Consider the following 27,121-nt stretch of genomic DNA (forward strand, 5'->3'; position numbering starts at 1 on the left):
ATCCAAGGCAAATAAGTCTCAGCAGTAGTTAAGCAAATTTACATGGTGATGGTAAACTTGTGGAACTCAGCATTAATAGCGATCACAGTTTAAACACTTAGATAGCCTTAGCCAGTTTTCCTTCCAGGAATGAAAAGAGGCAAGTCAAAAAAAAAAAAAAAAAAAAAAAAAAATTCTGAGAACGTTAAAGAGTTAATAGGCTCTCTGATTAAAAAAAAAAAAAAAAAGGTGTGTTTTTTTCTTTATAACAGTTTCCTTCAAAACAACAGTTGCTTTCCTTTATTTACTCTTTATTCGTTAAAATTCATTTGTTATTAAAAATGTTAAATCATTTACCTAATTAGGAAATAAAACACACACACACACACACACACACATATACACACACACACTTCAACTACCCACCTGCCCACAGACATATTATTGTAGATGTTGGTTTAACTGTAATCAGATTTAAAGGACTCTCTTCCCACTTTTATGAACTGGGATTTTTAAAAAGCAATAATAGACAGTATTATTTTTTTTGAGACAGTTTCTCTCTTATTGCCCAGGCTGGAGTGCAGTGGTGTGATGTTGGCTCCCTGCAACCTCTGCTTTCTGGGTTCAATCAATTCTCCTGCCTCAGTCTCCCGAGTAGCTGGGATTACAGGTACTGTTACCATGCCCTGCTAATTTTGTATTTTTAGTAGAGACAGGGTTTCACCATGTTGGCCAGACTGGTCTTAAACTCCTGACTTCAGGTGATCCACCCACGTCGGTTTCCCAAAGTGCTGGGATCACAGGCATAAGCTACCGTGCCTGGCCACAGTAGACAATAATTTTTATTATGTCTAGACAAACATTCCTTGAAAAGTGAGATCATTTTTTTCCAAGACCCACTGCATTCTAAAAATTGATTTGCATTTACAAATATGATGTATTTGTCAAAATAAAACAAGAAAAACAATATGAAATGTTCTGTTATTGCAGTTGTTCTTATTGTAGCTCATTTAAAATATATTCAATAGCCATTCTAACAGGTGTGAAGTAATATGTCTTTATGATTTTAATTTGCATTCCCCTAGTGATTAGTGATGTTGAGCATTTTTCACATATACCTGTTGGCCTTTTTTGTGTCTTCTGTTGAGAAATGTCTGTTCAGATCCTTTGCCTATTTTTATATCAGGTTGTTTTCTTGCTATTGAGTTGTTTAAATTCTTATATTTTTGGATATTAACTCTTTTTAAGGCATATAGTTTGCAAATATCAGATGTATGGTTCTCCCATTCTGTAGGCTGTCTTTTCACTTTACTGAATGTTTCCCTGGCTGTGCAGAAACATTTTCTTTAATGTCATCTCATTTGTCTATTTTTGCTTTTGCTGCCTGTGCCTTTGTGTTCCTGTTCAGAAAATCATTGCCTAAACCAATGCCATGGAGTTTTCCCTAGTGTTTCCTGCTAGTAATTTTAAAATTTCAGGTCTTGGGTTTAAATCTTTGATTTATTTTAGAATGGTTATTACTAAAAGACAAAAAATAACAAGTGTTGGTGAGGATATGAAGAAAAATAAACTCTGACATACTATTCATGGGAATGTAAACAGTTATAGCCACTATAGAAACCAACATGAAGTTTCTTCAAAAGATTTACAAAGGAAATAAAACCAATACATTGAAGAGATATCTGCACTCTTGTATTTATTGCAGCACTATTCACAACAGCCAAGATATGAAATTAACCTAAGTGTCCATCAACAGATAAATGGATAAAGAAAATGTGTTGTATACACATGAGGAAATACTATTCAGCCTTAGGAAAAAATTCCTCTCTTTATGACAACTTAGAGAACACTATGTGAGGTAACATAAGTCAGGCACATAAACACAAATACAGCATCATCTCATCTATGAATAGAACGTAAAAACATTCAAATCAGAAGCAGCGTGAAGAATAGTAGTTACCAGAGTCTGGGGAGTAGAAAGATTGGTCAAAAGATACAAAATTTTATTTAGATAGAAGGAATAAGTTCAGAAGATGTACTGTACAGCATAGTGACTATAGTTAACAGCAATATCTTGTATACTAGAAAATGGCTATGAGAGTAGATTTTCAGGGTCCTCACCACAAGAAATGATAAGTATGTGAGAAAATATAAGTGTTAATTTTCTTGATTTAGCTATTCACAATGTATACATAAAACATCATGTTGTATATCATAAATATATACAATTTTAGTTTGTAAATAAAAATAATTTATATATATACTATTAATTAGGATATCTTTTATTTTAATAGCAAATAAGTATGAATTGAGTAGTTTAACAAAACATTATAATTTTCAAGCAATGACACATTTTACAGTGGGGACAATAAGAATCTTAAACGAAACACTATTAGCATACATGCATGTGTGTTTGTGTGTGTGCATGTGAATAAAAATAAAAACATATTTATACATTTCATTGTGGCAGGTATAGAAGCTCCGATATTTACTGGCTAAAATAAACAAAGCATATTTTGTATCTGCAAGGCTTGTTAAGACTTTTGCTTTTGAATATAAATTGTTTTGCAGTATCTTTTATTTCTTTCAGGTTGTGAATGGCTGGTTATTGTACTATTTTATTGAAAATAAGAAACTTTCAAATTCACAGACCATCTTTATTGCAAAATGATAACCTTTCTTTCCTCTTAATTTACTATTCACTGTTATTTGATATCATTTGTCTGCTCTCTTCCGTGTTCTGACATTTCTGGCATTCTGCCATGTTCATTTCACTTTTCACTAAGGTAGAGTGTTGGAGAAAAGTGTAAGGTACTATTTTCTGGCTTTACATAATACAAAAAGTAGAGAGAGTTATCATGTCTAAAACGTTTAAAGGATATATTTTAAATTATAAGGTGTGTTTAGAGTGAGGAAATGAACGGAGGGTCAATAATTGTAAATCAATTATAAATAGAAGATGTCTGGTAGTATTTAGAAGATAATTTAGTTCAAACATGTTAAACTAAAATCCTCAAGAATTAGACCAACAAATATTAGTTAACTTTTCTTTAAATATGAGTTTTTTTTTTTTTTTCTGATAGGCTTTTAACGAATGTAAAAATATTTAAAAATACATTTTTCAAAATGATTGTTGTAATAAATATATCTTGATAAAATGAGACAGCAAATTCTCCTCCCTAACTCACCAAATAATCATGTTTCTTTGTTTTATCTTTACAGGCTATTATAGCCTCCTCTAAAATTTTTTAAATTAATTTTGGCAAAAGTGTCAATTATCTTCCATGTTTATAAAAACCAATTACAGCAACAGATGCTAAATTGTTGAGCTCTCAGTAGCGGCCAAGGCAAAGAAAACACTACCATATGAGCTTGCTAAGGATTAATCAGGGAGTGTATATGGGAGGGCCACACAATTACAGAACAGTGATTTACTCAAAAAAGTTTCTATAAACTGTAATCGAATATTTTAGTTTTTATTATTAAAAACAACATAAGCGTACTATATAAATCTTGAAAAATAAAAGGATGGATGTGCAGGGGAAGTCTCTGTAACTCCCATACCGCAGCAATAATAAATGGGTTAATATATTAAAGATAAATCATAAAACGTATTCCAATGATTGAGCTAGAAAAATGCTTAAAATGTCATGACTCAAATGGCCTTGTCTCATGCAGCATGGGACTTTGTTGTAAAAGTTTAGATACAGGTAGAGAACACACTTATTTCACACAAAGCCTATTTATCAAGGCATACATTATCTGCATTATAAATTATCTATGGATGTAAACTCTCATTCGGTGGACACACACCCAATTACATACATCTTACAATGTTGAAACATGTAGCTAAAGGTGATTGAGATATGAATGAATCTAAAATAATCCCACAATGAATCTGAACCTTGTAAAGTCACCTCAGTTTTGAGTGTAGGTGGAATCTATGAATATCATGAGCTATCACTGAAGTGATTATATTACATTATATAGAAAATTGACTCTAAGAAAAGGGGGAGGCCAAGGCAGGTGAATCACGAGGTCGAGAGATTGAGACCATCGTAGCTAACACGGTGAAACCCCACCTCTACTTAAAAAAAAAAAAAAAAAAAGTTAGCCAGGCGTGGTGGTGGGCGCCTGTAGTCCCAGCTACTTGGGAGGCTGAGGCAGGAGAATGGCGTGAACCCGGGAGGCGGAGCTTTCAATGAGCCGAGATCGCGCCACCGCACTCCAGCCTGGGCGACAGAGCGAGACTCCTTCTCAAAAACTAAACTAAACTAAACTAAACTAAAATAAAAGTAAAATAAAATAAAATAAAATAAGAAAAGCAGTTCCTATAGATGCTCCTAACATTGTAATTTTGAGTCTTTAAAAGCAGAGTGTTTACTTCAGCTGGTGGCAATTTAAAAAAAATTATTGTCTTTTGGGAAAGAAGATATTTTAAAGCCACTTGATTAATTTTACATTCTTCAACTATTGTAAGTTATGTTATCTATGTAGAGCATTCTGTCATTTATAGTATGTAATCACATTACTGTAGCTAATAAATGTTAATGACATCTAATTTGTATTCCCCAGAGGGTGTAGTAAAAAATTTACAAAATAACTGATGATTGTAAGACATGTCTATGGTTTATATGACATTTACATGATGATTTTAAGATCAAAGTATTATGAATGAGATATGAAAAATCTTTCCAGTGTGAATATTCATATACAGTTTAGAATTATATTCATAATCTCGATAAAAATCTTCCAACTAAGTTTGCATTATTTAGTGTTATATAACATAAGATAGAATAAACATAACCATATGACACGTGTTTGTGTGTTGAAACATATATGTACATATTTATACATATATTAAATGCAAATATATATGACTTTAATTAACTTTACCAACTTTTATGTCTACGATTTCCTACTGGGAATTTATGTTCCTGTTGCTCACTAAATATTGCTAGTTTGACAGCCACCTGTTCTGCTGTCTTTCTGTTGATATGATATACAGCAGTATTCAGTAGCCCTTAGCAGCAAGATTGATGACATTGTTATTCAGCATGTGTTGGAAGTTTTTAGGATATAAGCTAGATGGGATGGACAAATCTACCCAGTCTATTACCTCAGTACATGTTTTTTATAACTGAGAAAGTCATCATGCCCTCCAAGAGACCATGTTCTTTTACAGAGGCTGAATTGACAAACTGCAGAGAATTCTCTATTGTGTTTGAGTTCCTATTTTTAAGCACTGAAGTAGACTTTTAATCGTTTTAGTATATATATTTTTTCTATTCCTCAGTATAGGTAAGACCAATATACTCTTAAAGTGCTTTTATTTTGTGAGGGTATTCCACTATGAGCATTACTTTGAGAGATGCCTAATATCTTGTGTGCGTGTGTATATATGAACATATATATATATGAACATATATACACACACAATTATAACCATGTTACTCTTTCTTTCCAATAAAACTTGCTTTGATATTGATATTAATATTGAGAACATTGGACTTGAGATTTTCTAAGATACTATTTTTCATCTGTTTCCTCCTATACTGAGAAAGAAACAGTCTGAAACATTAGATGAGTACAAATAGTGCTAGAAAATCTAGTTTTACACAATAGTTGAATAAAATGTATGTTTGTAAATAAACACATTGCATTTTTACTTGCTTTTATATATCTGCCACAAAATGCTTTTCTTCTTGGATCCCATTTTATTTGTATTAAACTTTCATTTCTTTTGATTTTCTTTTACTGTTTGTCTATTGTTTCATTATCTGAATTAGATTTTACATTATCTTCTGCTTTTGTGACCAATGCCACAATACTATAAACTTTCTTTATACCCTGATTACCTCAATACTGCAATCATCTTTCCCAAATCATCAAATGTTATTTCTCTTATTAATTATATACGTATTGAGTATTGGTTCAAAAGTCTTTGCTCTATATGGCATCAACACAAAACAAGGGCCAACTTTATTGTTCTTATGGTTATTATTTTTTACATCAAGAGTTAACAAATTATCCTGCCTGATTGATGTAATCCCATTTTCTTCTATAATTCATGTAGAAAAACATTCTCTTCTAGTCATGATGTCTTATCTGCCTCTTAGACCAACCAAATTTATGTCTTCGTGTTTTGGTGATTCACAGTATTGCCTGCCCTTCTCGTTGTGTCCTTTCATGCTCAATCCATCCAGCCACCTAGGTAGCCCACAAACAAGAGTTACAAATGAAATGAAATATAAATGAAATATTTTTTTCAGGAATTTTCAGTAATATGTTAATTCCTGCTCCAAAGTGTCTCTCTTCTCATTTCCAAAGTTAAATTATTAAATGTCAAATTTTAATATTTAAAATCATAGGGAACATTGATATGCATTATATAGTTATTCCATGTTCTAGATTTCACCTCTTGTCCCTACTATCCCCTTCTTTTCACTCCAATAAGTTTGAACTCATAAAAATTATCTGTATTTTACCTGTATATAAGCACGTATGTGTGTGCGTGTGTGTGCGCGCTTGTGTTTCCAGAACAAAACAGGGGACACATCCATTCATTCTGAAATAAGTATTTAAGTAGATTTGACCGAATAGTGATGCTCTTAATGATATATTGATTTTTTTTTTCAACTAAGACCTTTTCTGATTTTAAACTTGACATTTAGACCAATATGGTGAAACCCCATCTCTACGAAAAATATAAAAATTAGCCAGGCATGGTAGTGTGCACCTGTAGTGCCAGCTACTTGGAGGCTGAAACAGGAGAATTGCTTGAACTGGGGAGGCGGAGGTTGCAGTGAGCTGAGATCGCACCACTTCACTCCAACCTGTGTGATAGACTGAGACTCCTTCTCAAAAACAAAACAAAACGAAGCAGAAAATCTTGTGGTATGTCCCATGTCTTTTATACTATAGTAGAAGTAACTTTGCTCTAACTATGTAAGTAAAAAAAACAACCGTTTAAAATATTTTTTCTACACATTTGAAGATTTGGTATTAAAACTCAGATTGCTTTTGAAGTAAGATTAATCTTTAGTTTTCAAAAAAAAAAATCACTTTTCATATAAAGGTTTTGACATGTTTGTTAAAAGGAAGGAGCTAAGAACTCTTTAAAAACTCTTAGATATTCACATGTGATTGAAATTTTATAAAGTCTAACCTGTGATAGAATTTTAAAGTGTTTATTAGAAATGATAAAAATCATATTTGTTAGAAAAATCAAAGTTATAAACACAGGAGTAGTTAACTTGGTCACAGTATATAAATAGCTTTACTTTAAGGAAGATAATATAAGGTACCAGTTCCACTAACTTTCGGAAAATTAATTGCTCATAAATGTTCATGAATTTATGTGTCACATTAACGGACTTGTTTGAACATGCACAAATTATTCATTATTCAACTGCCAGTAATTATGCTGCAGATTTTTCATTTCATACTTCTGCACATAATGTAAACTAACCAATTTGGGGCTTGTCATTGATTCAGAATTCAGCATATAAATATCAGGAAAGTAGTTACTATAATAATTGTAATTCACCCATTTCTTTATTTTCAAAGACAAGGAGAGTGCAAGATGTATTAGAAAATTTGTATGCAGTGATAAATATGAATATATTTCTCCTGTGTGTATAAAAACTGTAAAATTTGTATGGTTGTGCATCCAATAAAATTGTAGGTATTCAAATGATTATCATAAATGCTAAAGGACAGATTTTGAAAATAAATTCAAATCTATAAGAAAAAAACAATACACTGATTTTCTAATTAGAATATTTTTTACTATATATTTTGCTTTCATATACCAAATATGTCAAAAAAATCCTATTTTAAAAACCTCATATATATCTTTAAATGTTTAAATAAAAGGAGAGCGCTAGGTAACAATTTTAAAAAGCATATTAATATTTATGTTTCGTTTTAAGTTTCAGTCACATGTTGATAAAAACTAAGCATTAAGAATGGTTGGTGCTACTATGGCATTATTTTTAAAAGTGAATTATTCATACCGTTTAAACTCCCTAAAAGGCTTTTCTTTAGGTTATGGTGGTGGTAGTATTGCTTATATTTTCTTTCCTTTTCTTTTTTTTTTTTTTTTTTTTTTTTTTTTGAGACGGAGTCTTTGTCACCCAGGATGGAGTGCAGTGGCGCGATCCGGGCTCACTGCAAGCTCCGCCTCCTGGGTTCACGCCATTCTCCTGCCTCAGTCTCCCGAGGAGCTGGGACTACAGGCGCCCGCCACCGCGCCTGGCTAATTTTTTGTACTTTTAGTAGAGAAGGGGTTTCACCCTGTTAGCTAGAATGGTCTCAATTTCCTGACCTGGTGATCCCCCCGCCTTGGCCTCCCAAAGTGCTTGGCCTCCCAAAGTGCGCGTGAGCCACCGCGCCAGGCCTATTGCTTGTATTTTCAAAGACAATCAGTCTTTGAAAATCTGAATTTGAAATATTCTGATAGTCATAGAACTGAAGGAATGAAGACCAATCTTATGACCTCTATTCAGAAGAATCCTACTTAACAGAGTAGTGCTATTCTGTAACATTATCTTATAACCACATGCTCAGACAGCTTTCATTCTCTATGCCTTGAAACAGTCGAGTTGGCTACCATATTGCTAAGATATGTATTTAATCGATATCTTATATTTTTTAATGTAGTCTCTTGCTCTCCATACCTCCTGAGACACAGACCTGTGAACTCCTGGCCCACTCCATTATAATTAGTATTTAAATAAAAGCAAAGGCAATATATTATCAAGGAAATTGTCTGATTCAGGTTCCCATATTTTTATAACAAGAGTGAATAATAATATGCCATACAATTTTATTTCTGAACCAGTTTCATGTACTGCATATATCTTATTGTGTTGTTAAACTTGTTTGAGGAACTTTTTTGTTTGTTTGTTTTTCTTTGCCACTCCATTTTAAAAACCTAAAAGTATCTAAACTGCTTAGAGAATTTTGTTTTAAAATATGATTCCATGTAGAGTATGTGATGTCTAGCAATTTATATTTATTAACTTTACATTTTCCCAATTAAAATAAAAGCTCCTTGAAGGCAAAGAGTATTTCTCCTGCTTTCCACAATATCTCAAGTACTTTGTAAGCAAACAATAAATATTTCTGAATTAAATAATCAATTAAGTTATGTTAATATCTGGTCTGATAGTTATATGAGAGTTTGACCCAGAGTAAGTAAACCCTTACTTTATCAACCTTAGATTTTGTTTAGAAAAAATGTTTTTTATTTGTGAATATATACATATACATATATATTCACAAATAGAAAACATATACAAGAAAATTCACTAAAATTAATCCTGAATGAATAAATATATATAATGTTAAATATTTTTGTGCTGCAAATCAAACTACTAAAAACTCAGTGGCTTTGAAAAAAAGTACATTTGCTATCTCAGCATTTCCATGAGTCAAGAGTTCAACTCTAGTTTAACTGGGTCCTCTGGTTATCTGGTCCTTGTAGGCTATGACTGGACCTACTCTCAGGTTCTAGACGTAGACCATAATCTTGTATTCTGTAGTCTTCACCACCTTCTCCAGAGTTAGCTCATCACATGGCAGTTTGCTTTTGTAAAGCCAGCAAGGAGAATCTGTTTTGTTCTAGAGTGCTAACATGGAGTTTCATGTAACACAACCTAATTAAGGGAATGACCACTCATTAATTTTGCCATATTCTGTTCGTTAGAAACAAGTCACAGCAACCACATATATTTAAAGGGAGGGTGTTTTACAAAAACATGAGTCATTAGGGTTCACCTTAGGGTGTATCTGGTATGATATTCGCCAAGTAAGGGCTTTCTTCTTTACTAGAATATAAGCCTTATGAAAGAAGGAAATTAATTATAGAATAAATAATGAATTCAGCAAAATGCTAGCATATTGTATTGCATATATATAAAATGTGTTTGTGTTTTATATTCATTTGGACCTTAAAATTGTTGCTGTGTGAAAACATTTTAGGGAAACCAAAAGTGTTTAATTTTATGGTAGAATAATCTTGTGAAGTGTTATGTTTTTTTTTTTTTTTAATTTTTTGTCACATATAATTATAATATATAAAATACAAGAACAAAAATGAAAATTTGATTACATAAGCAGTTACTGGTTTCTGTTTGAATTTCTCTGGTATACTTCAACAGTATATTTCTCTCTGGCTCCTGACATATACTTTCTTTCAATCCTAAAACATCACGTATTTTAGCAAGAGTTTAAAATAGTTATCTTCCAGTTAGAATGCAGGCAGTGATGGATGCAAGCTGGTTCCCTGGAGACCTTGTTAGAGAAAATCACTCATATGTTCAGTGAGCATTTGAACAAATGGACCTGCTGTTCTACCTAATGCTAGTGTAATTCCTTGATATACGGTCACTGTGTGTGACAATTGATACTGTCACTTAGTTCATAAGCATAACATTTCTAAACACCAGTCACAAAAGCTGCATACTAATGCTTCTCTAAGCAGTTATCATAAATAGGACAAATAAATACATTCTGGTCCAGGTTGTCACTCAATTAAAAAGATAAATCCCATAGTTTAGGAAATTTAAATACAACTCTCATACATATATATTATATACATAACATATACACACACACACACACACAAAGCATGGACTGTATATATTCTATTTTTCAGTCCACAGGTGTTTCATTAGATGGCTTGACTGCTGTAGGTAAATCTGTCTAATCGTAGGACAGAATGAATCCATTTACGAGTTATGTAAAACTGCCAAAGATTGCTTCAATCTGGCCTTCATGACCTAAAAATAAAATATTTAGATGATTTTCATAAACAAAATTATACTAAATATTCCAAGAGACATCTTTATGGTTTAAGCCTAGTGGTTGCTTCAATGTTTAATACAAAAGCTGAAAATAAATACTAACATAAATTTATAATAATACAGTTTATTTAAATGGAACAAAGTAACAGCTAATCTGATTCCAAAAGTGAATGGTTTTCTAAAATATATTTCCAGGACATTATCTAGCTATGTAATCCTACATTTAATATTCAAAAAAGGAATCATAGAATAATAAAAGTTTATCTACACAAATAAAAGAGAACAGCAACTGAATAAACCAGAAATTTAAATAATCAGGAAAAAAAATCCGTTGACGTTGAAACATGATTTGTTCACTTAATTTAAATAAGTGAATTCTTGAATTCTAAGAGTTACGTACCTTGCCACAGATTGAAGTCAAAGTCTAATGAAAGCCTGTCTCTCTATTAACTTTTATCAGCTGATTATCTTTCCACAATAAATACATTATAGTTATTACCATAAACGTAGACACTCCAGTGGGTTTAATCTAGTTTTAAAAGTCATTTTCCATAAAGGTTGGGAAATTTAATATATTCACCCCCAAAATTTCAGTAACCTGAAACATTAAAATAGAGTTCATACATATATATGTGTGTGTGTGTATGTGTGTGTGTGTGTATACATGTTGATAAATGTAATATATTTAATAAAATTCATATGTAAAATATAAAATAATCATGAAGCAAATATGCAAATGTGGCCATTCTCATATTCTAAAACTGAATTTTCTAGACTCCCAATTTGTAAAAATAAACACGATTATTGAATAATAAAACTAAATACTGTTTGAATATTTCCTATACAGATATTTGTGAGATTATATATATTTAAATTATGTATGTGGATATACAAGTATATAAATATGTAAATTAGTTACATATAGTTGAAATACAGTCACACACAAAATAACATCATTTTGTTCGACAACAAACCACATTAGGATAGTGGTCCTGTAGGAGTGTAATACTGTATTCTATCTGTACTTTTTCTATGTTTAAATACACAAATCTTTAATTGTGTTACAATTGCCTATGGTAACATGCTGCACAGATTTTACAGACTAAGAGCAATAGGCTATACCTTATAGCCAGGGTGTGTGGTCGGCCATACCATCTACGTTTATACCCTTTATGATGTTTGAACAATGATGAAATCACTTGATGTATTTCACAGAACATATTCCTCTCATTAAGTAAATCATGACTGTGTATCAAAATAGTATAAGCAGTATTCTGTGAACTTTAACTGCATTTTTCTTGTGTAATTGTTACTGCTGTGTTCTAATATTAACATTCATCTTAATTTTTGCCATGGTGCAATGAGGTCAGATATGTGCTTTTTTGATGTATTATATTTATTTCTTATTCAACATATATGCATTTTGTTTTTTTAAGTTTGATGCAGTTATAAAAATATCTCAGGGGAAGTACAGTACCAGACATATTTATGTTTCCTTTTCAATATAAAACTATGGCACTTCAAGGATTAGATGGGTGAGTGAGGCTTAAAATAGGAAAAATTAAATTACTAACATTACAAATTAATAGGAAGTTTGAAAAATAAACAACAGACATATATGGAAAATGAGCTAAGAAGACAGGTTTCTGATGAGAGGGGAGTGGACTCAGAAATATGGTGGGTGGTTGAGGCTAGGAAGAAATGAAGCCAGTGAGAATTTACTGAAGGATGAAAGAGCCCAAGAAGTTTTCAAGGAAGGCAGAGGTAGAGCATAAAATGTAGTGGACCTTTCATGCCTCATGGAAGCAAAGATTCTGTTCATGTGAATTAAGTACATGGTAAGGAAAATGGTTGTCATATAAGTTGTTCTTTCAAACATTGAAGTTACAGAATTTCAACATTATCTTTAATGAAATCATGTAGGATATATAAATTAGAACGTTAAACTTTAAATATAGCTACTCCCACTTCTTCTGAAGTAAAAAATGTAATAGTATGGTGTACATGTATTTATAGAATTACCTATTTTCATATCTGTACAAAAAATTTGAAATATATTTATTGGATTGTTGGTTATTTTCTGAAAATAGAGCCATGTTTCTTTTTTTTTTTTTTTTTTTAATACTTTAAATTCTAGGGTACATGTGGATAACGTGCAGGTTTGTTACATATGTATACTAGTGCCATGTTGGCGTGCTGCAGCCATCAACTCGTCAGCACCCATCAACTCGTCATTTACATCAGGTATAACTCCCAACGCAATCCCTCCCCCCTACCCCCTCCCCATGTCCGCAGTCGCATATCTGAAAACCTTGCCACTGGATATGTTTCAGAATTAAGGATTTTATTTAGAATTCGGAAGAGTGATGTGATACAAGTATATCAATAGGGCTTGTGCAGTGTCCCTTTATCCAACACATCAATATGTCTGCAGTGCAGTATATGAAATTTTACACCTAGTAAACAGATGGTATGAAGAACCTTACATCAGTTCAGGCTACAGTTACCAGCAAATGAGTTTACAGCAAATTGCATTATTGAAAAAAATTCAACAACTCACAGGACAGATTTTGAAGTACAAGCAATGCATTGAGAACCTATAGATATATCACTCTGCAACTTACTTTTCTTACTTAATAATACATTATGGGAAGTCTTTCAGCTGTGGAATATAGATACAACTTGTTTTAGAGATTATTTTTGTAGTATTATAAATTTTAATCAAAGTATTATTTATTTAGTATTTCTTTGTTGATGGGCATTTAGGACATTTGTTATTCTTTTTGGATTGTAGACAAAGATGAAATATAGTTTAATTAAAAGATAATACTTATTTTGAATATATTGATTAGGGTTTACGTCATTAGGAAAACAATTTGGCCAATTTTGCATTTTCAGTAACTAAAAGTGATTCAAGAAAATTCATACTATATATATATACCTTTATCTCAGCTTAAAGATTGAAGTGATTTGAAACTATATTTTAGTCTCTGTGACAGCTGGTCCATTTCCAGTCCAACTTTAGTTATGTAGTGAGGAGTTTTGGGCTTTCAGTTCCCATTGTGTAAAGTCCAGGGACCCTCTTCTTGAAAGTTCAGGATACTAACTTTGACCACTCAGACCCAACTGAGTTGGCATAAAGGGAACTTCTGTGATGATGGCAATGATGTATTTTGAAATAGTAGTATACAGGTGTTCACTTTTAGATAATTTATTTAGATGTGCATTTGTAATTTTAACCTTTTTTGAATGTGAATATAAGAAAAAAACTTAAAAATCATTTACCAGTGGAAGTTATTAACTCAAGATATATATAAGAGGATTTAATTTAGTTTTAATTATATTTGTGCAATAAAATATTTAAATATGTTAATGGATGTGTTCAATTTTGTATAAATTATAATTTGCATTTCTAATTGAGTCATCTTAAGTAGGCAAAACTTGAGAGTGTTTTTGTTCAGCATTCTTATATTAAAATTAATAAGTAAGCCAATACAGTGTTTTACAAGTTGCTCTTTACAAATTTTTATATATATTATACATGTATTATATGAAATGTGTCATATATAATGTAGACAATGATAAAATATCACATCAAGCTCATAAAGTAGTTCTATGTGTAAATCCATTTCAAAAAACAATGCTCCAATTAAAGCATTCCCAGCTACTGGGAAATGTGAGTGAAACTTTTATGTTATTATTCCAGTATTTTATTAAAGAAAAAACTCCTCTTTAAAGAGGACATCAAACTAAATATAAAGTTTTTCGATAAGGCATTTAAGAGAGAAACTTACATTGCTAAGCCACAAACATTTTTGAATGCTACTATTGAATAGTATATGTAAAAGATATATTTTCTCTTCCATTTCATTGCTTTAAGTATGTTCTATGGTAACAATCACTACAGTTGGATTTTTTTTAATGATGAAAGACCATTCTTAATAGCATATTTTTGCTACTTAAATAGCATTCAGTGTATTAGGAGGGTGAGCAAACAATATACATATACACTGAAGAACAAACACAATTTTTACAGATAGTTTTTCCAGAGTAAAGTAGTCAACGACACATTTCAACTCATGACCAAATGAGTTTTTAAACCATTATAGTGTCTTGTTTCAAATGCAACAAATTTCAAAGAAAGGCTGTTTAAAAATTTTCCTTTAAAAAACAGTTTTCTTTACCCAAATCTCTGCATAATAAAGTTGAGGAATATGGGTTGTTTTTAGTTCAATTTCTGATTATATTATACAATTATACTCCAGTATTTTCACTGGGATATTAACTAAAGGAGATCCTGTTCACTATAACAAACGAATAAATTTATTCCATTTTAATGGCAAAAAGTTAAACTTGTATAATGATAGAATAATGCTGTCAATGCTCACCATTTTCAGTGAATCACCTGGCCCAGTGCATGGAGGTGTTAGAAAGATGTACTAAAGCACATTGCACTTATTCCATATAACAGCCTTCTAAGTAGGTGGGGTATAGACACCTTTTTATATTATTAATATCATAGGCATAATTTATATTCAGTATATTATGTTAAAATATATTTTTATTCAGTATATTATAAATATATTTAATGCTGAGTATATTATTTTAATAATTCTTAACAACACTGATGAGTCACTACATAATAAGGATATTTTATGGAATTTTAATAACTTCCTATTATGTACAAAGATTTGTAAGTTCCGTTTTCAAAAGGTTCAACTCTAGGCCAGACACAGTGGCTCATGTCTGTGATCCCAGCACTTTGGGAGGCCAAGGCAGGAGGATTGCTTGGGCACAGGAACTCGAGATCAGCCTGGGCAACATAGCAAGACCTTATCTCTACAAAGAATAATGAAAAAATATTAGCTGGGCATGGTGGTGCACACCCATAGTCTCAGCTATTCAGGAGGCTGAGATGGGAGAATTGCTTGAGCCCAGGAGGTTGAGGCTACAGTGAGCTGTGATCACCCCACTGCACTCCAGCCTAGGCAACAGAGAAAGACCCTGTCTTAAAAAAAATCAAATCTAAAACTCAGCAAAATAAAGTAAATTATCTCCTTGTTTGTCTGTGTTGCTTTCTTAGGTAATATAAATTTATGATGAAATGCAAATATATGACTTATAAAAGAAGCCACCATTATTAAGTCTTATATGATAAGTTAATATAAAGTTTTAAAATTGTAATTTTATGTATGACTGGGGAACTGCTGGGAAATTCTAGGTCTTTTGTTTTTTATTCAAATGAATGCATCTGAGATATTAAATGCTCTTTCTTGTCTTTTAATGAAAAATCAACAACTTTACTCTGTTTCTCCTCTATTTGTCTATCAAACACTGTAAGCTGATGTCCCAGATTCTTAATGAGGAGGCAGAACATACTTTTCCTTTGATATTCAAACTGTATCATCTGGAATTTTTCCTTCCCCTGTCCTGTTTCAATTCACTACACACAAAGAATGGAAATATGGATAACTGACCTTTTCTCTAGAACACTCTTTCAATCCTTTAGAAGAAAGGCTTTAAATTCTAAGTTCTTTCAAATCAAGAATTTTTGTCTGCATCTCTCTTCTCTTTCCCACATCATGGTTGATGTTAACCTTTTCACTCAAACCTTCACACTTTGCTCTTTTTATATAACTAAACCTAAATTCTAAGACCCTTGACTCTCTATGGACTCAGGAAATCAACTTTGAGACTCAAACTTCTTTTTCTTTTTTTTTTTTTTTTTTGACAGAGTTTTGCTCTTGTTGCCCAGGCTGGAGTCCAATGGCGCAATCTCGGCTCACTGCAACCTCCGCCTCCCGGGTTCAAGCGATTCTCCTGCCTCAGCCTCTCGAGTAGCTGGGATTAGGCATGTGCCACCATGCCCAGCTAATTTTGTACTCTTAGTAGAGACAGAGTTTCTTCATGTTGGCCAGGCTGGTCTCGAACTCCTGAACTCAGGTGATCTGCCCACTTCGGCCTCCCAAAGTGTTGGGATTACAGGCATGAACCACTACACATGTGATCACTGTTATAAGTGGTTGTCCTCCATACCAAGGAGTAATACTGCTAATTCAACAATGTTAAACAACAAGGTTTCCAAATAATCCAAAATAATTTTTAAATTATCAGAATTTAGCCTTTCTTCTAGAGGAGGACTAAAAGAGCAGTGCAGAGAAAGGAGAGTCATCAATATCAATATTCCCATCCTCTGTGTTGAGTGGTTTGAAACATGTAGGAAAATGGAAGGGAAATTCCCAGGTGATACAATTGAACATCAAAGGAAGCTTACGGTAGACCAACTTTATGTAGAAGAAACATAATAAAGTTGTTGATTTGTCATTTAAGGACTAGAAAGAGCATTTCCTTTAATATCTCAGATGAATTCATTCTAGTATAAAACAAAAGGACCTAGAATCTCCCAGTGGTTTCCCAGTGACACATACAAAATATAGCTGAGTTATAAAAATCAATGGTCTTGCAATGGGGTTTCTATAGCAAGAAGAGAGTGATTATGTGGCACAAATTATGGGATATATAGTCCAGACCTGGGATCAAAGGAAGGATATTATTGAAGTTGGTAGTGAATATCTTCGCTTCAGCTGAGTACTCCTTGGGTCATATCAGCTAAAAGGGACCATCAGGCTTGATAGTGCTAACAAGACGGAATATGACTTACAGTAACCTCAGACCTTCAGTAATAGACTTACTGAGGAAAGAGATTACTTCCCAGTCATCAAGTGAAATGAGTTAGACTTAACTGGAAGATATTTACATAGTACATACATGCATGCATACATACAAACACGTACATATACCAGCATCCACATGAGGACAGATCAACCAAATGTACTTCGGAAATTTATCCTTTTTACCATTAATTTAGTTTTTATATATTATACATGTCACCATTTGTAGTTTACTCATATAATTTCAATAAACAGTAATTATTTAATTGCTTATTGAAAAATGCACTCCCTATGTAATTTTCACATATGGATGTAGCATTGATTTTACAGCTCATGTCTAATTAAATGAAAAATAACTATGTTTAAGGTTTATATCATTAATAGAGATGAATAATATTAGACAGTTTTGTGCTAAGAAATCCTTCATATAACATGTCTAAAATTATTATAAATATGCTAATTATTCAGATATATAAAGTGCCAATTTTTTCTGTGCTCTTAAATAACATACATATTTGTGGAAATTTTCCAAATAAGCTAAACCACACAGATATATATTTAAATAAAATTTTATAAATGTCATTAAGTATAAGCAATGATTAAATTCCTTATTCCTTCATTTATATAAACCTTGAAGTTTTGGGTTGCAATGTTGAAAGGCAATTCTCTCTGTTCCTCTCTCATTTCTGCATATCTTACACTCAGATTCATGATGCACTGACAACTTTTGTTCTGGACTGTCATTTCAAGGATGTTTGTAAAGCAAGAATCCTTGGAAGCTAGAAAATGTGTCTCCCTTTAGAACAGAGGGCAGTTTTGTTTGTGTCCTATGTAACAGAGACAGTGTCTCTCTTTGAGGAAAAAAGTAAGGTGTGGTTGTAAACATTATGAAAAATTGTGGTTTCTTAAACTTAAATTTCTTCAGCTGGGGCACAAAGCCACTATTTCAATAGCATTCTTCTAAGTCCACCTGCATCATCCCCATAGAAATTCCATGGAAAACCAAATTGAGCAAGAAGCTCATGCAGCCTTCCATGGATAAGTGATAAAGTTTTTGGTCTGTACTCAGGATCCTCATGTCTTCTGTCTGCATCCATAAAATGTGGGCTGGTTAACTTGTTAGTGTGAAAGTAAAGTATAAACTCAGACTCCACAGTTATTGACTGGCCACAGTGCTGGAAACTGAAGGACATAATTTGAGGCAGCAAAAATTTGAGCCTAATACCAATAAGTTACCAATCAGTGAAAAAAGACAAGTGCATATGTTATAGGGGGTCATACATGAGAGACACATTTACACAACCACTGAGAAATTGGGATGCTGTGTGTCTGGTTGTCTACTCTGTACTCCACATAAATTTCTCCTACTAGAATTTCTTTCTAAAGAGACTCTAGTAGAAGAAAATTTTAAAGCTAGGATTGCCAATGATGAGATAACAGGACATAAATATTCAGACTCAAACAAAAATGGGATAGAGGTCATTATCTAACCCTTCAGCCTATTTTAGTGTACATAGGATTCATTTTGTGGTATGAGAGCTTTACTGGGTTTACCTTTTTCTATATGGGAGACACTGATTGCTTTTTGCCGGGAAGGAAAATGTGAGTTTCAGCATATTACTTGATTATATTGTTTTTAACTCATATCTAATAAACCTGCCACATCTTACATGACCAAAGGGCTGCAAAACAAAGTATCCTAGGAAAGGGCATTGTGTCAGGATGGAAGATTAGGTATAATACCTGCCTCCCCTACAGCCTCCTTTTCTGGCCACATATGCATAGAAATGAAGGCCATGTGTACTTAAAAATAATTCATAATTCAAGAGAACATACATATTAGATAAGAAATTATGAAAAATTTTTGAAAGACTGAAAGCAGAAATAATTTGATTAGCAACAAAACCCAATGGGTTTAACAAGCTGTAAGGTCAAAAAGTAGAATAGCTCTGTTGATGATATAACTTGGGAGAAAATAAATTGTACCTACCAGTAGTCAACAACAATCCTTTCCTTAGGCAAGAACAAGAAACATTGGCCTTGACTTAAAATGGCAGAACAACGCCTCCAGTTGACTAGCCTATAAATGAAAAGACTCTATAACTTAAAAAAATGAGAACAATCTATCCCAGAGGCCATGAAAATGGAGAAAGGCTAGAAGAAACATAAAATAAATATATGCAAACCTGAAATCTACAATAATATGAACAATTACCCTCTCAAAGTAGCACCATTGCCTGTAACTGACTAGCTCATCAGGCTGTTTATTTAATGTACATATAAAAGTAAAGTTGGAAGTTTATTTGAAGACTTGTTTTCATCTGGTTTTACTAATTCCCGCTTCACTGTAGTATATTACCATGACACAGAAACTTTAATGGCCATTCCTAGTAGTATCTGGTGGTACATAAAGTAGTCAATCCCTGTTACTAAATGGGTAGGTAGCTAAATACTTTATTAAATGCAAACACAATAGACAACAGAAAAATTAAAATTTTAAAGTAAATGAACACTATGATAAAGAGGCACCAAACTCAAGAAATAAGAAAATAGAGCTAGTATAAGAGAACTAACAGTACAACAGAAAGACAATATTTAAAGGAAATATTTTTTTCGAAAATTGGAGAGAAGATCATGTCCTTGAGACAAGTAAAAGCTGTTATGTAAAATACCAGTACCAGCAACATAGATGAGCACACCTGGAAGTAAAAACATCTTACAAAATTTAAAATCTATTAATCTGGCTAAAAATAATTTAAAATTCTAATACTTTGGTAGAAGATCAATCTAAGAAAGTCTGAGAGTCCACTGACAAATATCAGGGTGGAGAAATATGAAAGAAAGTGTATAAAACAAACACATCCTTCCAAACTGGTAAATGTTTCAGAATTCTTTGAAGTAAGATTTCTAGGCTGAGAAAACAAAGCACTTAAAGAACAAAGTATATAAAGTAGAAATAATAAAACACATCTTAAGAATTAAAAAATAAATGTTATGTCTTTAACTTACAGAATATTAACCAAGATTGCTTGAAATAATAGTTAAAAATAACAAGTAATTCCTTTCAACAAAATAGACACATTGGGAGACTCTACTTATCACAGAATAATACCCACAATAAAAAATCAGTGATTGTCTTTGTATTAGTCTGTTTGCATTGCTGTAAAGGAATTCCTGAGTTGAATAATTTATAACGACACGTGGTTTATTTGGTTCACGGCTTTGCATGGTTGTACTAGCAACGTGATGCTGGCATCTGCTTCTGGTGAGGGCCTCAGTAAGCTTCCAATCATGGGGGAAGAAAGAAGGGGAGCCAGTATATCACATGGTAAGAGAAGAAGCAAGAGAGACGGAGGAGGTGCCAGGCTCCTTTTAAACAAACAGAACAGGAACTCATATAGTGAGGACTCACTCATTATTACAACAGCAACAAAAAGCCCATTCATGAGGGATCTACCCCTGTGACCTAAGTATCTCCCACTAGGTCCATCTTCAACATTGAGGGTCACATCTAAACAAGAGATTTGGAGGACACAAAACATCCAAACCACACCAGTCTCGTTTAGCATATACCTCATGCACTAAAATAAACATTGTCTTGTTTTTACTTACTGCAACAATTAGTCTAATCATATAAACTGCAGAATTTTTTAGACTTTTTTGTTCTAAATAAGTAATAGTTTCACTTTGAATTTACTTTTAAGATGAAAGAAGAGAATAAGACATAAGAGAAAAAAAAACTTGATATTTCTCATGATTGTCGTTAAAATGTTATGTGGGTAATTTTCTTTTCTAATGCCTTTAGCTTCTGCAAAACTTCTGTGTCAGTCTAACAGTCTTTCTTACTTTTAGCCTGAGTAGTGAAGTAGTAACTGCTTTTTCACAATCTGTGCTATTTAATATATTTTCTACATTCTTTTTTTTAAATTTTTTAATTATTATTATACTTTAAGTTCTAGGGTACATGTGCATAACGTGCAGGTTTGTTACATATTTATTAAACATTTTCTACATTCTTACAAAAAAGAAACATGTACACATTTTAGAGCATATGTGAAAAAGTACACAAAATTAAATGAAGAAAAACATGCAATCCCTTTTCCAGAAGCAAATATGGCTGCTATGTTAAATTTCTGTCATTTGGTTTTTAAATTTTTACATAATATGAAAAAATGTATGCTATGCCTTGATATTATCTTACAACCATAAAAACAAGCAATTTCCACCTAATGTAAAATAAATTATAAGTATTGTTTTTAGTTGCTATAATATTATTTTAATAGGACATTTTGTAATTTGTTTAATTAATATTATTGAAATCTGTTTTTCATTATTATACATGCTCCAGTAAATGTCTATGTAATGCTGTATCTTTTCAAAATGTTATTTAAAATATTACATGCAGCATAATTACTAGATAAAAATAAGACAATCTATTATAGATTTCTGATAAACATTAAGTCATTTTCAAAGGAAATTTAGTAATTTACAATGCTCCGAATATTTTATAGGCATTCTTGTTTATGCGTATAATGCCTAACATTGGATATTCTTTTATTATAAAATATCTTTTAAGTATATAGATGAAAATGCATCTCCTTGTTTAAAATTGTATTTCTCTATCAGTAAGCTTGCTGTATTACAAATATGTGTTGGCAATTTGCATATTCTTTTGTACATTTTTCTGTTTACCAGAGTGGTTTACAGTTTGATTTGGGAGCCAAATAGATTTAGATACTGTGCAACTACTTAGGCAGCTTACTTAGCTTTTATAAATCTCTTCTATATAATGGGAGCATAAAGGAGAATTGTTTGTAATACTGAATTTATAGGGCTTTTTGTAATGATTATTTTATACAATAAATATATATCTGACTCTTGAATAGAACTTTTACTGTTCTACCATGGGTACAGGGACTGTATTAGTCCGGTTTCATGCTGCTTAATAAAGACATACCCTAGACTGGGCAATTTACAAAAGAAAGAGGTTTATTGGACTTACAGTTCCACATGGCTGGAGAGGCCTCACAATCATGGCAGAAGGCAAGGAGGGAAAAGTCACATCTTACAAATGGATGGTGGCAGACAGAGAGAACTTGTGCAGGGAGACTCCTGTTTTTAAAACCATTAGGGCCGGGCGCGGTGGCTCAAGCCTGTAATCCCAGCACTTTGGGAGGCCGAGACGGGTGGATCACGAGGTCAGGAGATCGAGACCATCCTGGCTAACACGGTGAAACCCCGTCTCTACTAAAAAATACAAAAAACTAGCCGGGCGAGGTGGCAGGCGCCTGTAGTCCCAGCTACTCGGGAGGCTGAGGCAGGAGAATGGCATAAACCCGGGAGGCGGAGCTTGCAGTGAGCTGCGATCCGGCCACTGTACTCCAGCCTGGGCGACAGAGCGAGACTCCGTCTCAAAAAAAAAAAATAAATAAATAAAAAATAAATAAATAAATAAAATAAAATAAAATAAAATAAAACCATTAGATCTCGTGAGACCCATTCATGATCATGAGAACAGCATGGGAAAAACCTGCCCCCATGATTCAGTCATCTCCTCCGGGCTCCCTCCTACAGCACATGGGAATCGTGGGAGCTACAATGTGAGATTTGGGTAGGGACACAGAGTCAAAGCATATCAGGAACCATAACTGATTCAACAGTATAGGATTTTGAAGAGATGCCAGAATTTGTACCAAGACTCTCCTGCCCTGAAGAGCCACAAGGATGAAGACAGACAGGGCTTGCTGGTAAACACCTATCTTTCATAACATCCATAATCAAAACAGGGAGATGATTGTGAGAAAGAGATGAAAGTCATTGGGGAGAATATTTTGCCCTCCCGTTTTGTGGCATAGAAGATAATTTCTTATATTTCACTCCCACTTCTGGCACAATGAGTAGAAATCTAAGCACAGCATTCCTGGAGATTGGCAATGACTGGTGTGATGGTTAATACTGAGTGTTAACCTGATTGGATTGAAGGATACAAGTCATGGTCTTGGTCTGTGTCTGTGAGGGTGTTGTCAAGGGAGATTAACATTTGAGTCAGTGGACTGAGAGAGGCAGACCCACCCTCAATCTGGGTAGGCACCATCTAATCAGCTGCCAGCACAGCTAGGAGAAAAGCAGGCAGAGGAACCTGGAAAGACTAGGCTGGGTGAGTCTTCTGGCCTCCATCTCCCATGCTGGATGCTTCCTGCCCTGGAACACAGACTCCAAGTTCTTCAGCTTTTGGACTCTTGGACTTACAGCAGTGATCTGTCAGGGGCTCTCAGACCTTCAGTCACAGGCTGAAGGCTGCACTGCAGGCTTCCCTACTTTTGAAATTTTGGGACTCGGACTGGCTTCCTGGCTCCTCAGCTTGTAGATGGCCTATTGTGAGACCTCACCTTGTGATTGTGTGAGTCAGTTCTCCTAATAAATTCCCCTTCATATATCTATCTGTCCTATTAGTTATGTCCCTTTAGAGAACCTTGACTAATACACCTGATATCTTACTCTTAAGCTGAAATCTTGAACTCTTAAACTAGATGGTTCTGTTCTTTTCTTTCCTTAGAGCAGAGTGCATTGTGAGAGTTATTGAGAGAATCTGGAGTTCATCCCTCAGATTTTGTGGTTTATGAAGAAAGAGAGAATGCTATCTCTGTGTTATAGGATTTCTGAAGATCACAGAGGCCTTTACATAGCCGATAGGAAATAAGGGAAATTTGTGTATCATTACCAAGGAGAGAACTGATTGAAACCCATCTCAATTTCCTGTAGCCCTTAAAGAGCACTGGGATGACCTCAGTAATGACTGCCACACCTCATGAGGAAGCAACTGCCATGAGGCTGTTGGGTGAGCTTCAGGTAAGTGGCGCTTAAGGAAAGGTATTAAGTCCCAGAGTATTCTTAATGGATGAAAGAGCCAGGATAAATAATAAGCCAAGGCAACCACACTCACCACATTGGCAGACAGAAGATGGCAATAGGTAGAAGCAAAGCAAGTTAGACATTTTACTTCATTCATATATAACAATGGGCCACTTACAGCTGCCTTTCTCTGCCCACTGAACTTGTTCAGCCTCATAATGCCTACAGAGTCAGACCTATAAATGGAAAAGCAAAGAGATGTTTTTTTAGCCAAACTTCCTTCTCACACTCCATTTCAAGATGTTAGAAATGAAGAATGAAAGAAGAGGCCAATCACTATTTCAACCTCAGATCTGTGGGGCTGAAATTTAAGTCTACTCTTGGAGAGAGGGTAAAATAAGATTCAAACAAGTGTAAGATTTTATATCTAAACTCAATTGAGGCTTAATAACTAAAAGTGACCAGAAATCACAGAAACATTTTAAAGATATAAAATTAAGGGTTTTGAAAGGGAGCTGTTAGAAAATATTTAAGGTAATGTTTGAAGAAAAACACATTATTTAGAATTTATTCTCCATGGAATTTAGATTGCTGAAAAAATCAATTTTATATTTAATGTTCAAAGTTTCCAAATACATTATACACACACACACACAAAATATTTGTGAAATAAATGACTATATATATATATATATATATATATAAGGGTTTTTTTGTTTTACTGGTTTATATCTTTTTAAGAATGTGTTCATCTAAGTTATGCAATGGGTTGGCATAATTTTGTTAATGTTTCCTCATATTTATTTTAATTTCTATAGAATCTGTGAGCATTTTACGTTTGAGGAGTAAACAATTCCAAGGGCATGCATGAGAATGGGAAGAATTTGAGTTTTGAGTTGAGTAGAATGGACCCTAGGACTTTAGCAGAAACTTGAATATTTAATGATTACAGGATAAGTTGTCAAATCAGATTGAGGAAGAATGCCTAGAGAGGTTTAGTAAAAACTGGGAAGCTAGATGTGATAGGCAGAATCTTAGCTGACCTCTATGACTTCTGCTCTGCTGTTACTCCTGGAATTAAGCTGGGTTATTTGGCAGAAGTAATAGATGGCACCTGCTCACATACCAATATGGAAGGGATCTTTCACGTGGAATAGAGGCTCCTAATTAGTTAATACTATGTTAGTCAAAAGAGAGATTATCCTGAGTAGCCTTTACCTAATCAGGTTAATTATTTCAAAGGAAAATGCTTTACTGATGGCCTCAAAGAAGCAAGTAGTAATTTAGTGAATTGCTTATGGAGAAGGGCTGCTCTCTAGGAACTAAGGGCTGTTACAACTAGAAAGAAATGTTAGGCCAACAACTATAAAGTTTATGTAGAGCTTCATAAAGAAACCTGAGCTCCAAATGATGTCACAGCCTGGCTGACACCTTGATTGATTGCAACATTTTAATATCCTCTGGGGAGGATCCAGATTCGACCAGATTCCTGACCTATAGAAACTGTGAGACAAAAAGAAATATAGATTATATAGATACATAGATACAGATATATATTGCCTTAAGCTGCTAAATTTGTGGTAGTTTGTTTTACAGCATAGAAAACAAATACATTGTATTATCACAAAAGCTGAAGGATGTCTTTAAAAAAAGTGATGAATATAGTTTTTCAAATTGCTTAGAAAACAAAAATGGCTGGGATTAACAGATAATCTTTGTTTAATGAGGTGGAGATATTTATTTGGCTCAATAAATTTGGGTAAATTTATCTAGAGTTGGCTTGGTGGCTTATGGGAGTACAAATATGTTGAAGGAAACTGGGAAGGAAGTAGAAAAATAGTTAATGTTAATTATGAGTTAATTTTGAATCAAGAGTTGAGCTCTTAACAGAAGGTGAGATCTAAGAAGATTGCTCACAGGGAAGGTAGTTGGAGAGAGTTGTTTCGTTTTAAGGTTGTCAATACATTTTTAAAACTACAAGAAACTTGGAAATTTGTAAAGGCTCATTAAAAATTTAATAGAGGAATGACTAGGGAAGAGTGAGGTGATCCAGGTAATAGCTTTTCTTTCTTGTTAAATGTTTTATTATTAGATCTAATATTGTCAGGTTTTATTCATTTGTCTATAAACCTCTGGTAATTTATTTTTAAAAATCCAATAAACCTATTTTTTTCTGATAGAAAATATATTATTTATATTTGCTTTTTATATGCTTATAGAAATATAATTTTGTTGACTTATCTATTAGCATGAATTTAACTTTTTAGGCTTTAAATGTAGCTATTAGAAAATTACAGCATCACAAAAATGTTGTGTGTACTTGTGCCCGGCCATACTGAAATATTCTTTGAGGAATTCAAATATATTAATGAATATGTAACTGTTTTTCTCAGCTATTAGTCATTTTGCTAAAACAAGAATATCTTACCTGTGTCAATTACATACTTTTAAAAATAGAAATGCATAAAAGTGTAATTCCTGAGGAATTTATCATTATTTTCAATAGCAAGCATATGGGAATTAGTAATGTAACAAGGTTATTACCTATACGTTAAGGGTTATTTAAGGGTGTATGAGGTTAGAATGCAGTTTTTACAGCAAACCTACAAGATTCAAGTGTTTTAACTCCACTGATATTGATAAATGTATATGAAACCTTCAAACATATGTTTCTCACTGGTAGTATTTCTGTAAAAAATAGTCATTTGCAGGGCAGAAATTTTTGTATCATGTAATGAGTAGAGATTTTTAATTGTTCAGAAGCTTATGGTAGCTATAAGAGCAAAATAACATTATTTGGTATTCTCT

This window comes from Papio anubis, chromosome 3 (assembly GCF_008728515.1).
Source record: "Papio anubis isolate 15944 chromosome 3, Panubis1.0, whole genome shotgun sequence".
NCBI classification, from domain to species: domain Eukaryota; kingdom Metazoa; phylum Chordata; class Mammalia; order Primates; family Cercopithecidae; genus Papio; species Papio anubis.